Raw genomic sequence first — 16,619 nt, forward strand, 5'->3', positions numbered from 1 at the left:
AAGAGCTAACATCAAGCTATAATTAGTTGTTGTTGTTGTTGCTGTGATGAGTCAAGTTTCTTGGTGCATGGGCGTTCTCTTATCATAAATAGGGCTGGCGTCTAATGCATGGAAACAAGGTCATTGTTTTTATATAAAGAAGAAGGGTACAAGGAAATGCACAATTTATTACCTTGGTTGCAATGGAAGATATATTTCATGAATCCATAAGATTATTTGCATATGGTTGTCAATGTTTATGTGCATTAGTTTCGACAAGCATCAATGTCATAGATTCAAAACAAATCTAGAGAACTTTAATCGGTATACACTTTTTCTAGTGTTGAATCTTCATAAATCACTGTTTCATTATGATTGGAAATGATATCATTGAATAAGAATGGATCATAAATTTCTTGTTAAACTAAGGCAAACTCCAAGTAGTCTATATCACTTGGAACCATATATGCAAACCATTCTAATGTTGTTTTTAGAGCCGGAAATTTCAAACGATGGCCAACATCTATATCAATTTATTTCAAGTCCTTCTCTAACACAATTCTTAGAAAGGTCTCTACTACAAGATGGGTAGACTCTGATAAATCTTGTAGCGTATATTTTATTGCATTCGCTGAAGGAATAACTCATATTTGTGAATTGTATCTAATCTCTAAATTATGAAATGAAAATGTAATGAACTAGGTCAAACATAGAAGTCTATGTGAAGAATGAGAGATTAAGAGAAATGAGTGATGCTAGTGATGAATATTACATAAGAGATTGTTGGAATCATGTTTTCCATTAAACCAAAACTCGTAGGTGTTAGTAAACAGATGCATCTCCAGAGTTAACGGATTGTCAAGAGGCGGTTAAGCACATGTTGTGAGACACAAATGGAGCACTAGGTTATCCAATGCCCAACAATATGCGCCTCACCCCCCAACGTGACCCGACTGTGTTTCGAACTCGAGACCTTTGGATCTGATGCCACTTTTTGGAATCATGATTTCCATTACACCAAGACCCACAAGTGTTAGTAAACAAATGCATCGCCAGAGTTAACGGATCCTCGAGAGGAAGTTAAGCACCTGTTGCAAAACACACAAGGAGCACTAAATTATCCAATGCCCAATGAAGATTCATGGAGATATTGTGGAGGAAGTTAAGTAATTGGTCTCAACAAAAAATCCAATTTGGACATAATTTTTATGGTCACCTATCATTATATATTGTGACAATTTGTATAATACAAACATGCACAAAAATGTTTATTTAATGAAATTTCCCCTTTAGGGGGTTTCTTGTAGATGATTATTCATGTCCCTTGTCTCATGAATGGCTGTTATAGCCACCATTTTCCAATTCTAGAAGTTATGCACTATAGGAGGAATGTCTTGTTAAATTCAAAGAAAATTTATTGTCTTCTTACATATCATTCTTATTAATGTTAGCTATTAACTCAACATACTATGTCAACTGTGAGTTAGCTTCCTCAGTGCATATAACATTTTCAATTTCCTTTCTTTGTATCATCTCCATTTCCATTGGACTTGAATGGGACAAAGGCTCATGTAAGCACAACTTTAGGTTATGTTGGTTACAAATTAAAAGGTTACATGTTTTTGACACAATATCCCTTTAATACTTTAACATAATGGATTAGATTAGAACAGAAGCTTGAGGAAGAGTATTAACATAATTATGCCCATCCGTTTTAAATTTACTAGTGTTGTCCCAATGAAAATAAGAGTCATTGGGAATTGTCACTGCTTGGGCATGCAAAGTTTGAGAATCAAATGGCCTTTCAAACATTTCTTCACAATCATCTATGGCATTTTTAATTTCCATATGAATTTGCATAGAAATCCATCCCACATACAATGTTTATGTTGTTTCCTTTAGTTTTGGAATAATGTGAGTATTTCCATTAAATTAAAAGCACATACAATGTTGTATTACTTGATTAGGCACTCTAATTGTTTGTATCATGAATGTCGATATGAATAACCATTAGGGAAGCCACATTCTAAAAATAATTCACCCTCTAATTTGATTTCCTCATATTACTTTGTATATCAATTGAATGTATTAGTTTCCAATTACATTTAGTATCCTTAATTCATGTTTTTTGGAATAATTGAGAGCATTTAATATTCTAATCAGCATTTGCTGCATCATTGGCATCATATTTCATCTTGATCATTGTGTTAATCACAAACTACAAATTTGTGATTAAGTTGCTGAATTCTTAGTGGATAGAATGAGTTGGGTTATGCTCAACAATAACCACACTTTTGTTTAGTCAATTCAATGTGCAATTGCTTACTAGAACCAATCTCCTTTAATTAAAACACCATGTAAACCTCAATCTACAATGTCCTCATACAAACCAATGAATGTTTTTTTATTGAGTTTGATTGTAATAGAAAGAACCACACAAATTATTAATCACTAGAATATAGCAAATGCATAATTGATTTTAAAAAAGTGCCAAATGATATTTTTATTTCTCTATCATCTTGACTTTGGTTTCCATTCCAACATAAATTTAAAGATTGTTTATATTGTTTTATAATGTTTGAGAACAAGAAATAGATTCTTTTTGGACTTTAAGGCATATTTGACATCAAAGGATGAATTGTCTAATGGTGATGGTGATATCTGATAGGGGAATTTGTGAATATGCACACAAACTTGTGTAAGTTAAGATTAGACATTATAACCTCGAGAGCTCAAGATTTTCCACCATTGATAAGACAAAGCAAATTTCATTGCATGGATTCATAGTTTTGAAAGCCATTACCTCTATTTGGATCAAGTTAAGGACCTCTAAAAAGACATCTTTTTAGAAAGTTTGTGAAATTTCCCAATTGATTTGAGTGGTACAAGGAAGGGTTCTAGAGAATATATTGTAGTCCCTGATGTTGTACCTACACAATAATTATCTCAACTAGCATAACACATTTGGCTTACACCCATTCATATATTAGTTGATGCAATAACCATTTATAACAATATTCTCAACAACCAATGCAATATGCAAGTACATTAATTGGAACCACTATTATGTTTTCTTGAATGCAAAGGTGTGAACCGTTTATACTTGGTCTTAAGTACTAGTACCAAAACATTCAATATCATTAAATCTATTAGTGACATCAAGAACATTACAATTTACCCCAATGTAATCAAGGACTCAATAAGTATTTGTCGAGCTAATGCTTTTGTGGTTTGTTTCCATTTAATATATCTTTCATTAATTGTATGTCTTCCACCATACAAAAAAAAAACATATATCCCATTCCTAGAGCCTTTGCAAAGCTTAATTGTGGCCACTAGATTAGAAAGCTATTGGGAAACTACAAAACTTCCATAATATTGAAATGGCCCATAATGACATGATATGTAATATCATTATGGATTTTTGACATCTGAAGGTAAGTCAATGTGCAAAAATGTTCTATTTATGTATTTCATTTAGATTTCATGGTTGAATAGTTTGGATAACAAAGGAAGTACACCATACAAGCTTGGACTATAAACCCACCACACACAATTTTATTTTGGAAGTGGAACCCTTGGGGCATAGCCAAATAACACCTTTGATTGCATATAATACCCTATAACCATTAGTTGGGGTGGGGCAACTCAATTGGTGATCGAAGTAATGAGAAATTTGTGAAAACTGAGATATCCAAGGTTCAACTCACCCTCGTTGTGACCTGGTTTACCAAGAGGAGGATAGGTCATAGATCCCCAAAGGTTTACTAGTAGTTATGTGTCAGACGGGCTACTGGGTTCCTCTAGGATACTAAAATAAAAACATTAGATACTTTATTTCGAGGGCCTATTAAACTTTATATAGACTTAATTGCCAAGTTCCATCCATTGGTGCAAAATGGAGTATAGGTGGAGAATGTGTTTTGGTGCTTTAACCTTTTTTAGTGGACCAAATACTTTTACAGTGGAGTGGCAAACTTATTGTGTGTCCATTGTAATGACTACATAGGAAGATTAAATTAAGTTTGGCTGATAAGGCAAGATCTAAAGGTTACCAAGTGGAGCTTATGATGTGAGTAAATATCTTTTCTAGGAAGAATTGCTTCATAGCACATAACTTGGGAGTAAGTTTAATTTCAAAACCAATAATGAAGTAAAGAGTTCTTAAAGTCTCTTGCAATATATATTTTTGTTTGGATTTAAAGTCAAATGTCTACTCCCTTATGAACAATATTGACCATTCCTACAATTATTTTACTATTGAGATAATGCACTAAATAAGTCCTTCAACTTAAGTGTAGGCTATGATCAAATTTCTAATAGACACAATTGAGCCTTCTTTAGAATCAATGCCACTAGTTTGAAAGGATAATGTTTTACCCATTTTTGTAATTCCTTTTCAAATTAGTGGAGCCTGCAATTTGAAAATGTTGGTCTAAAAATTATTTTCTCATTGAGAACTTGTTTAGGACATTTTGTGCTGTTATGTCCTAATATTTTAAATTAGAGATGAAGGAGGCTAATTTTAGTGTACATAATTTTTTTCAATCAAATCATAAGAATGCATTCTTTGGTAGAAACTATCGGTGATTTTAAAGTACAATGATATTTACTTCTTTTTTTTTATAGTCTCTCTATACTCATGCTCTGTAGTGATTCTTCCCCTACACAAGGCAATGATGGATATGTTTAACCCTGAATGCACATAAAGACTCTCTTCTACAAGTTCAGGATAAACCTAGTTGATTCTCTTTGTGTTTAGGATCCCCTATGGTAACGATGGAGTCAACATCTATTTTTGTCAGGAATTTAAGCCATAAGACAACAAAAATCAGGCCTTTTGGAGCATTGATTGTGAGTGCTTTGAAGGGTGGATCTGCTAATAACTAGGATGAAATTTATTACATAGATGAAATTAAGAAAGAAGCCACTACTCATCCTTGCTCTTCCACTCCTTTTCTAGTGTGTAGACTACAGCTTTATCCATTCTTGTTGGGAATGATACTTTAGATCAAGAAACCTCTTATGGTTCCAATGGCTTAAAAATTTATTTGAATGGTCTTCGTCCTTGGCTAGTTCATCTTCATGTTTGGATCTCAAATTGTTGGAAACTGGTGATAAAAAAATTCTTTCATTCGCGCCAATGCAAAGGGATATTTCATTGTTGAGTTTGAGCTTATAGAAGACATGGATTTGATCATAGTCTTGGGCTCATAGTTTAGGATTGTGCATGAATCCTTGGACACATTTGATCCAATAACCAACATTTTAACCTTGGCTCCTGTTTGGGTTAAACTCCCAAATTTACCCTTGCAATTTTGGGTTTACCCTCTCACTGACCCATTAGTATAGCCCTAGATAGGTTCTATTTCAAAAGTACAAAAATATAAGAACCATAACATATCAATATATGCTCGAATATGCATGGTAATGTATTTCACAAAGGGATTTTGGAAAAAATATTTTTCAGAGGTGAAAACTGCTCCCAGACTTGGAAGTTGGATCATGAAAATGTTTCTTTGTGTTGTAGAGCTTGTTTCAAAATAGGGTATATTGCAACAAAATGCCCCAAAGGGCCAATGAATGTTAGGAAGCACTAACCTAAATCAAGCTAGTGGGCTAGATTTAAGGAATATTACCAACTAATATGCCAAGAAGATCCACTCAATGAAGGGGTCAAATACCAATGAAAACTAGTGGAACAACATCACAAGAAGATCCTCCAAGACAACAAGGACTAGTATCCCAAGAGGATCTCTTGTCCCACAAAGTATGGTGAAAGAGGATTTTTCTCTTTCCTATATATTTGAATTAGTTAATAAATCTTTAATTAAACTCCAAACCAATGACAAATCATGCATATTAGGTCGAAGAAGTCATGGTGTTAAAACAAACAAAACCTACAAATCAAGGCAATTTGAGATTGATGAGAATAGCAAGGACTTCACCAACATCAAAAGAAGTTTGGATGAAAGTAGGGAAAAAAGAAAAAATATCATTCAATATCACAACCAATGGTGATAAGAAATAAAACTTGTAATCCGATTTAATCATGTATTGTTTCTATATTTTGTTATATAAGCAATTTTTTAGAATATACTCTTGTAAGAAAAATTGGGATGTAGCTCTTTTGGGAATTTGGTAGATAAGGCGAGTATATTTTGAATTCAGATTGTTAACCTTGCCAACAACTTTTGGAAAAATTCTTCTATGTATTTGTGTGATGAATATTATGATTGTTGTCATTCGCTAATATAAATATAACCCTTTTTTTAAGAAAATGGCGCTGACTTTTTTGAAGCAAACTATTTCACTAATTTCATGGAGGAATTAGGTCATAAATGGTTTGTAACATTGTGCATCATGAGTTTCCATGAATTAAGAGCCACAATTTTCTTAGATGACTAACATATTGTATTATGAGCAATAAGGTTGCATAGTTTGCAAGTTTCAATGTTGCAATCAATTCTTTTAAATCTAGAATATTGAGAGCTAGAACATTTGGCTAACACTTTTGAATAACTAGTCTAAAAGGAACTATCATAAACCAAATTCAGGCTTAATGCGTGTAAAAACCAAATCCATACTCTAGTCAAGGCTTACTTGTTTCCCTCATTTTCTCATCTAGGTTAAGTAACACATCTAAATAAATTTTCTGAGGACTATAGGAGTTGGGCCCATTAAGGAAACATATATATAGTCATGGACATTCTTTGAAATTAAATGAACACCCTCAACCTCCCTAATCATTGGGATGGAGTCAACTATGGGGTGGGGATGGGTTAACAAAAGTAAAAAATATTTTATTGGACTATGACCCATGGGAAATTGCTAATGACAAGCAATTTATAGAAGCAAAGAATTTAGGGCCCATGGAGATGTATTTTATGATACAAGGTTGAAGAAACATTGGGGCACCTTTTCTAGAGTATGAAGTCATAAACCAAATATGGAATATGACCTTTGAAATGATGGGGCAAAGGGTGATCTTCCACCAGGACTAGAGCGAGATTTTACTACATGGCATAAAATATATAATGGTATATATTTTTAAGAAGCCCCTACTAGAAAGAGCATGGTTGACAATGACCAAATTTTTATGTTGGAAATATGGTTGTCAAGAAATAAAGTAATATTCAACTAGGGGTTCCCTTCTTCAATATCAGTTGCACCAAAGTACATGGAATTTTGATAGAATCGATTCTCGTGAGGGGAGTGAAAGGGATCAATATAGAGTGCTAAAAGAATAAGAATAAATTTGGCTTACCGACCTTTTGATGGAAGGAATTTCGGTGCCCAAAGTTATTGTCAGTAGACCTAGAAGATCATTTTCCTAGCAGATTATATTGGAGTAGATCAAATTTCACCCATGAAAGTATGAGTAGAAGTGACATAAAATTTTCTTTGGTGGGACCTTGAAAGGCAACTTGGGGGTGGAAGGTGTTGGGGGGGGGGGGATCGCCTATGATTCCAAAGGACATTAAGAAATAAATTCACCCAACATTGAGGATAAGTTAACAATTAACCAAGCAAAGGAGTTGGTTCTCTATTTAGGATTAAATATTCCAATCTTAAGAGGGATCAAGTGTCTCCCTATAATGGGGAATTTAAAAATCAGAATTCAATACTTGAGAAATCAATTAAAATCTAAGGATATTAGTCTTCTAAGGCTCATCTACAAAATTTAAGGGATGACAAGGAGCTTTGAGTCCATAGAGTTCTATCAAATTATGAGGGCGCTCAACAATTAAGTAGATTTTAAGGCAAATAAAGTTGGAGTTATAAGAATAAATGGGGGTTCCTTTCATCTCCCACCTCCCATCAAGATTAGAAGCATAGTATATTATTCATCAATGAAAGAAGTGTGCCTAGAAAAATGATAACAAAACTTCACGGTGAAAGGATGGACATTAAAACCCTCTAAACCTATGGAATAATCTCCACATTTGCACATTGTCTGAAGTGAAGTTTATTAAATCCATGAAGATGGCTGGTAGCGTTGTAGGCAAAATTTCATTTGGGAATTTTGTTTGGCTTTTGACGTCTACAGGAGTTAAGTTAAGGCGATCAATTTGGATTTAAGGGATATTTCACTATCCATCTCCTGACAATTAGGTCCGGCTTTAATTTTTTTGTGTGGGTTTCTTTTGATTCAAAGGCTTGGTAAAATTTGTACTCATTTTTCTCTTGGTTTTTTGCCCTGGCTAATTTGTTACCTTGGATTAAGTTTACTCAAGGCATGGGCATTGTATAGTATAAAAAGGAAATTAGTATAAAACTCTCTTCATTAATGAGGTGGAAAAAATAAATTAACATAAAGTTGTTTTCTTCGTCCTTTTTTAAACATAAAGATTTTGGAGGAAAAAAATTAGCATAACTTAATTTAAAGTTTTGATTAAATATAAATTAATAATAATTTCTAGTTTCTAAAAATAAAAATGATAATAATTAAATTGCTAGAAAAATTAACTAAACTAATAAAAAATTAAATAATAAAAATTAATTAAATTAATATTTATTTTAAATTATTATTATTATTATTAATTATAAAAATAGTTAATATATGAGTTAAATAATCATAAAAATTAATTAAATTATATTTTTATTTTAAATTATTATTATTAATTATAAAATAGTTAATATATGAGTTAAATAATATATTTAACCATAAATATTCACTCCCACCCTACCATGAAAATTCTTAACTTGTAAATAGTTTTTGTTACAATACCATAGCTTATCAATATCACATGATAAATATGACAAGTGTTGATATGGCATTTTTTTTAATAAATTAATTTCAGACAAATTCATTAAAAAAAAATAACTAACTTGGAGATAAATATTAACCTTTAATTTGTATGATATATATATATATATATATAGATATTAGCAAAAATAAGTAGTAACTTGTATAAAGTTTATACTTGAACACATCAAATACATATGAATTTTTTTATATTATGACCTCCTTCTTATGGCTAGTATTCTCTACTAGCACTCTTAATGGGCTACGGATAATGTCAAAATTTAGTACATTTTTGTAGGTATAAACTCTACAACAACTACTAAGCAAAAAACAAAATTTGCACTATCACATGCTTCAATTATACTTATCTCCTTCCTCTATTGGTGGCTGATTGAGATCAAGCACTATCCATCTTGCCTCCAATTCTCGTCTTTGTAGTCACTGAGTTTGGTGTTCAAAAGTTGGACATGCTCCTGCAACTCCACTATCTAATTGTGGAGAGCCTCATATTTGTCTTGTTGCATATCTAGATTTTCTTTCAAGGCTTGAACCTCCTCCAATGCTTGTACACTTGTCATAATTTTCTCTTCAACTTTCAAATTCATCACTATCAAGTCTAACTGGAGAACATATAGCTTCTTCATCAGCTGATTTACCTTCTCATTGCAACTGCAATTACACCGCCATGCACTACTACTAGTGTTCACTAATCCAACTTGACCTGCTCACATGTATTTACCTTTTTCTTCGTCACATTGCACGAAATTACCCACCCTCTAGTTTCTCTTTCCTTGCTAGTTAAAAGTTCAACAAGGTTTGTGCTCCACGAATCCCAGGGGGTATTATTACTTGTTCTCCAAAACAACTTGCAAGGCATGGTGACACTCAATCTAGGGACATATAATTCCCTCCGGATTGACTTCTTGTCCGTGCTTGTTTGAAAAATCTTGCACAATTGGGTCTTAACAGCCTGCGGACTATAGCCTATCTTTGCACCAATAATTATCAAGCAAATCCGAAGTGCATTCATAGACTCACCTGCAACAAATTTCATTCTAGGACGTCACTCAAGAGGTCGAGCCCAGTGACTGTTAGGAATTAGCTCTCCACGGTTTACAAATTGACCAACAACTAGGAATTGGTTGACCTCCAATCAAAGCCTATTGCATTCACTATTGCAAATAGAGTGTCGCTAGTCTGGCATCTATCTGTTCTCCATGGAATTAGTCATAGCCTGCACTGAATTTTCCCAAATAAAGACCGAAAGTGGAAAACCATCTTAGCTTGTGGGATTAATTATCTAGATATTTATTGAGCTGAGAGGCTTATTCTACAACCCCCGTGGCAGCCTCTGACTGGGCCACATGTCAGCTCGTAGTTGGCCATCATTCCAACCAATGAAAATCCACCAAATGGACCTGTATGATGATGAAACTTGTCACGATATGATTCACAGAGAATGCTTTGACCAATTCAATGTCCACCTCACCTTCCCAATCAGCGACACATCAGTAGTATGGACTGTTGATTGGGGTGTCTTTTTATTTATTTATTCATTTATAAAATCGCATGTTTGACAAAGCGAACATAACTCGTTTTTGGAGTCATACGGAGTCCGTTTCATAGGAAATGATTTGCGTCGGATTCAGGATGACGAGCACTATGCGGTCATCCAGGTTCCACACCGATCCGACAACTTTGAAATTTGAGCTATTTTTTTAGCACCTGATCACTGAATGTCGATATGAATAAGCATTAGGGAAGCCACATACTACAAATAATTCACCCTCTAATTTGATTTCCTCAGATTAATTTGTATATCAATTCAATGTATTAGTTGCCAATTACATTTAGTTTCCTTAATTCATGTTTTTTGGAATCATTGAGGGAATTTAACACTCTAATCAGCATTTGCTTCGTCATTGGCATCATATTTCATCTTGATCATTGTGTTAATCACAAACTACAAATTTGTGACTAAGTTGTTGAATTCTTAGTGGATAGAGAGAGTTGGGCTATGCTCAACAATAACCACACTTTTGTTTAATAATAAACGTGCAATTTCTTACTAGAACCAATCTCCTTTAATTAAAACACCATGTAAACCTCAATCTAGAATGTCCTCATACAAACCAATGAATGTTTTTTTTTGAGTTTGACTGTAATAGCAAGAACCACACAAATTATTAATCACTAGAATATAGTGAATGCATAATTGCTTTTAAAAAAGTGTGAAATGAGATTTTTATTTCTCTATCATCTTGACTTTGGTTTCCTTTTGTTAGTCCAACATAAATTTAAGGATTGTTTATATTGTTTTATAGTGTTTGAGAACAAGAAATAGATTCTTTTTGGACTTTAAGGCATATTTGGCATCAAAGGATGAAGTGTCTAATGGTGATGGTGATATTTGATAGGGGAATTTTTGAATATGCACACAAACTTGTGTAAGTTAAGATTAGACATTATAACCTAGAGAGCTCAAGCTCTTCCACCACTCATAAGACAAAGCAAATTTCATTCCACAAATTCATAGTTTTTAAAGGCATTACCTTTATTTGGATCAAGTTAGGGATCTCTAAGAAGATTATGTGTCTTTTTAGAAAGGTTGTGAAATTTCCCAATTGATTTGAGTGTTACAAGGAAGGGCTCTAGAGAATATATTGTAGTCCCTGACCTTGTACTTGCACAATAATTATCTCAACTTGCATAACACATTTAGCTTATACCCATTCATATATTAGTTGATGCAATAACCATTTATAACAATATTCTCAACAACCAATGCAATATGCAAGTACATTAATTGGAACCACTATTATGTTTTCTTGAATGCAAAGGTGTGAGCCCTTTATAGTTGGTCTTAAGTACTAGTACCAAGACATTCAATATCATTAAATCATTTAGTGACATCAAGATCATGACAGTTTACCCCAATGTAATCAAGGGATCGATAAGTATTTGTCGAGCTAATGCTTTTGTGGTTTGTTTCCATTTAATATATCTTTCATTAATTGTATGTCTTCCACCATACAAAAGAAAAACATATATCCCACTCCTAGAGCCTTTGCAAAGCTTAATTGTGGCCACTAGATTAGAAAGATATTGAAAAACTACAAAACATCAATAATATTGAAATGGTCCATAGTGACATGATATGTAATATCATTATGGATTTTTGACATCTAAAAATAAGTCAATGTGAAAAAATTTCTATTTATTTAATTTCATTTAGATTTCATGGTTGAATAATCTAGATAATAAAGGAAGTACACCATACAAGCTTGGACTATAAACCCATCACACACGATTTTATTTTGGAAGTGGAACCCTTGGGGCATAACCAAATGACACCTTTGGTTGCATATAATACCCGATAACCATTAGTCGGGGGAGGGGAAGGGGGGCAACTCAATTGGTGATCGAAGTAATGTGAAATTTGTGAAAATTGAGAGATCCAAGGTTAAAATCACCCCCTTTGTGACCTAGTTTACCAAGAGGAGGATAGGTCGTAGACCCCTAAATGTTTACTAATAGTTTCGTGTTAGATGAGCTACTGGGTTCCTTTGGGATACTAAAAAAAAAACATTAGATACTTTATTTCAAGTGCCTATTAAACTTTATATAGACTTAATTGCAAAGTTCCATCCATTGGTGAAAAATGGAGTATAGGTGGAGAATGTGTTTTGGTACTTTAGCCTTTTGTAGTGGACCAAATACTTTTATAGTGGAGTGGCCAACTTATTGTGTGTCCATTGTAATGACTACATAGGATGATTAAATTAAGTTTGGCTGATAAGGCAAGATCTAAAGGTTCCAAAGTGGAGCTTATGATGCGAGTAAATATGTTTTCTAGGAAGAATTGCTTCATAGCACATAAATTGGGAGTAAGTTTAATTTCAGAACCAATAATGAAGTAAGGAGTTCTTAAAGTCTCTTGCAATATATATTTTTGTTTGGATTTAAAGTCAAATGTCTACTCCCTTATGAACAATATTGACCATCCTACAATTATTTTACTATTGAGATAATGCACTAAATAAGTCCTTCAACTTAATTGTAGGCTATGATCAAATTTCTAATAGGCACAATTGAGCCTTCTTTAGAATCAATGCCACTAGTTTGAAAGGATATTATGTTTTACCAATTTTTGTAATTCCTTTTCAAATTAGTGAAGCCTGCAATTTGAAAATGCTGGGTTACAAATTATTTTCTCATTGAGAACTTGTTTAGGACATTTTGTGTTGTTATGTCCTAATATTTTAAATTAGAGTTGAAGGAGGCTAATTTTAGTGTACATAACCTTTTTTTCAATCAAATCATAAGAATGAATTCTTTGGGAGAAACTATCAGTGATTTTAAAGTACAATGATATTTACTTTCTTTTTTTTTTATAGTCTCTCTATACTCATGCTTTGCAGTGATTCTTCCCATACACAATGCAATGATGGATATGTTTATCCCTGAATGCATGTAAAGACTCTCTTCTACAAGTTTAGGATAAACCTAGTTGATTCTCTTTGTGTTTAGGATCCCCTATGGTAATGATGTAGTCTTCATCTATTTTTGTTGGGAATTTAAGCCATAAGACAACAAAAATCAAGCCTTTTGGAGCATTGACTATGAGTGCTTTGAAGGGTGGATCTTCTAATAACTAGGATGAAATTTCTTACATAGACGCAATTAAGAAAGAAACCACTACTCACCCTCGCTCTTCTACTCCTTTTCTAATGTGATAGACTGCATCTTTATCCATTCCCATTGGGAATGATACTTTAGATCAAGAAAACTTTTATGGTTCCAATGGTTTAACATGATATTTTAATGGTCTTTGTCCTTGGCTAGTTCATCTTCATGTTTGGATCTTGAATTCCTGGAAACTGGTGATAAAAAAAATCTTGCATTCGCACTAGTGGAAAGGGATATTTCATTGTTGAGTTTGAGCTTATAGAAGACATGGATTTGATCATAGACTTGGGCTCATAGTTTAGGATTGTGCATAAATCCTTGGACACATTTGATCCAATAACCAACATTTTAACCTTTGTTCATGTTTGGGTTAAACTCCCAAATTTACCCTTGCTTTTTTGTGTTTACCCTCTCTCTGACCCATTAGTATAGCCCTAGATAGGTTCTATTTCAAAAGTAAAGAAATCTAAGAACCAAAACATATCAACGTATGCTCGAATATGCATGGTAATGGATTTCAAAAAGGGCTTTTGGAAAAAATAATTTTGACGGGTGAAAACTGCTCCCGGACTTAGAAGTTGGATCATGAAAATGTTTCTTTGCATTGTAGAGCTTGTTTCAAAATAGGGTATATTGCAACAAAATGCCCCAAAGGGCCCATGAATGTTAGGAAGCACCAACCTAAATCAAGCTAATGGGCTAGATTTAAGGAATATTACCAGCTAATATGCTAAGAAGATTCACTTAATGAAGGGGCCAAATACAAATGAAAACTAGTGGAACATCATCACAAGAAAATCCTCTAACACAACAAGGACTAGTGTCCCAAGAGGATCTCTTGTTATACCAAGGATTAGCACCACAAAGTATGGTGAAAGAGGATTTTTCCTCTTTCCTATATTTTTGAATTAGGGAATAAATCTTCAATTAAACTCTCAACTAATGACAAATCATGCATATTAGGTTGAAGAAGTCATGGCGTTAAAACAAACAAAATCTACAAATCAAGGCAATTTAAGATTGATGAGAATAACAAGGACTTCATCAACATCAAAAGAAGTTTGGATGAAAGTAGGGAAAAAAGAAAAATTGTCATTCAATATCACAACCAATGGTGATAAGAAATAAAACGTGTAATCCGATTTAATCATGTATTGTTTCTATCTTTTGTTATATAAGCAATTTTTTAGAATATACTCTTGTAAGAAAAATTGGGATGTAGCTCTTTTGGGCATTTGGTAGATAAGGTGAGTATATTTTGAATTCAAATTGTTAACCTTGCCAACAACTCTTGGAAAAATTCTTCTATGTATTTATGTGATGAACATTATGATTGTTGTCATTTCGCTAATATAAATATAACCATTTTTTTTGGAAAACGACGCTGACTTTTTTGAAACAAACTATTTCACTAATTTCATGGAGGAATTAGGTCATAAATGGTTTGTAACATTGTGAATCATGAGTTTCCACGAATTAAGAGCCACAATTTTCCTGGATGACTAACATATTGTATTATGAGCAATAAGGTTGCCCATTTTGCAAGATTCAATGTTGCAATCGATTCTTTTAAATCTAGAATATCAAGAGCTAGAGCATTTGGGTGACAAATTTGAATAACTAGACTAAAAGGAACTATCATAAACCAGATTCAAGCTTAATGTGTGTAAATGCCAAATCCATACTCTAGTCAAGGCTTAATTGTTTCCCTCATTTTCTCATCTAGTCATGGACATCCTTTGAAATTAAATGAACACCCTCAACCTCTCTAATCATTGGGATGGAGTCAATTATTGGGTGGGGATGGATTAACAAAAGTGAAAAATATTCTATTGGACTATGACTAATGATAATTTATAGAAGCAAGGAATTTAGGGCCCATGGAGATGTATTTTATGCTACAAGGTTGAAGAAACATTGGGGCACCTTTTCTAGAGTATGAATTCATAAACCAAATATGGAATATGACCTTTGAAATGATGGGATAAAGGGTGATCTTCCCCCAGGACCAAAGAGAGATTTTACTACATGGCATAAAATATATAATGGTATATTTTTTAAGAAGCCCCTACTAGAAAGACCATGGTTGGCGATGCCCAAATTTTTATGTTGGAAATATGGTTGTCAAGAAATAGAGTAATATTCAACTAGGGGTTCCCTTCTTCAATATCAGTTGCAACCAAAGTACATGGAATTTTGATAGAATCGATTCTTGTGAGGGGAGTGAAAGGGATCAATATAGAGTGCTAAAAGAGTAAGAATAAGTTTGGCTTATCGACCTTTTGATGGAAGGAATTTTAGTGCCAAAAGTTATTGTGAGTAGACCTAGAAGATCATTTGCCTAGCATATTATAATGGAGTAGATCAAATTTCACCCATGGAAATATGAGTAGAAGTGACATAAAATTTTCTATGGTGGGACCTTGAAAGGCAACTTGGGGAATGGAAGGTGTTGGGGGAGGGGAAGGGGCGGGATCGCCTATGATCCCAAAGGACATCAAGAAATAACTTCACCCAACATTGAGGATAAGTTAACAAATAACCAAGCAAAGGAGTTGGATCTCTATTAAGGATGAAAATTTCCAATCTTAAGAGGGATCAAGTGTCTCCCTATAATGGGGAATTTAATGATCATGATTCAATACTTGAGAAATCCATTAAAATCTAAGGATATTAGTCTTATAAGGCTCATCTACAAATTTTAAGGGATGACAAGGAGCTTTCAGTCCATATATTTTTTTCAAATTATGAGGGCCCTCAACAATTAAGTAGATTTTAAGGAAAATAAAGCTGTCTTACTCAAAGTTGGAGTTATAAGAATAAATTGGGGGTTCCTTTCATCTCCCACCTCCGATCAAGATTAGAAGCGTAGTATATTGTTTGTTAATGGAAGAAGTGTGCCTAGAAAAATGATAACAAAACATCATGGTGAAAGGATGGACTTTAAAACCCTCTAGACCTCTAGAATAATCTCCACATTTGCACATGTCTGAAGTGAAGTTTATTAAATCCATGAAGATGGTTGGGAGTGTTGTAAGTGGAGTTTCATTTGGGAATTTTGTTTGGCTTTTGACCTCTCAAGGAGTTAAGTTAAGGCGATCAATTTGTTTTTAAGGGATATTTCACTATCCATCTCCTGATAATTTGGTCTGGCGTTAATTTGTTTGTGTGGATTTATTTTGATTCAAAGACTCAGTAAAAT

The sequence above is a fragment of the Pinus tabuliformis genome, chromosome 3_1 (assembly GCF_031772625.1).
Source record: "Pinus tabuliformis cultivar Carrire ecotype Pingquan chromosome 3_1, CPIR1, whole genome shotgun sequence".
Taxonomy (NCBI): Eukaryota; Viridiplantae; Streptophyta; class Pinopsida; order Pinales; family Pinaceae; genus Pinus; species Pinus tabuliformis.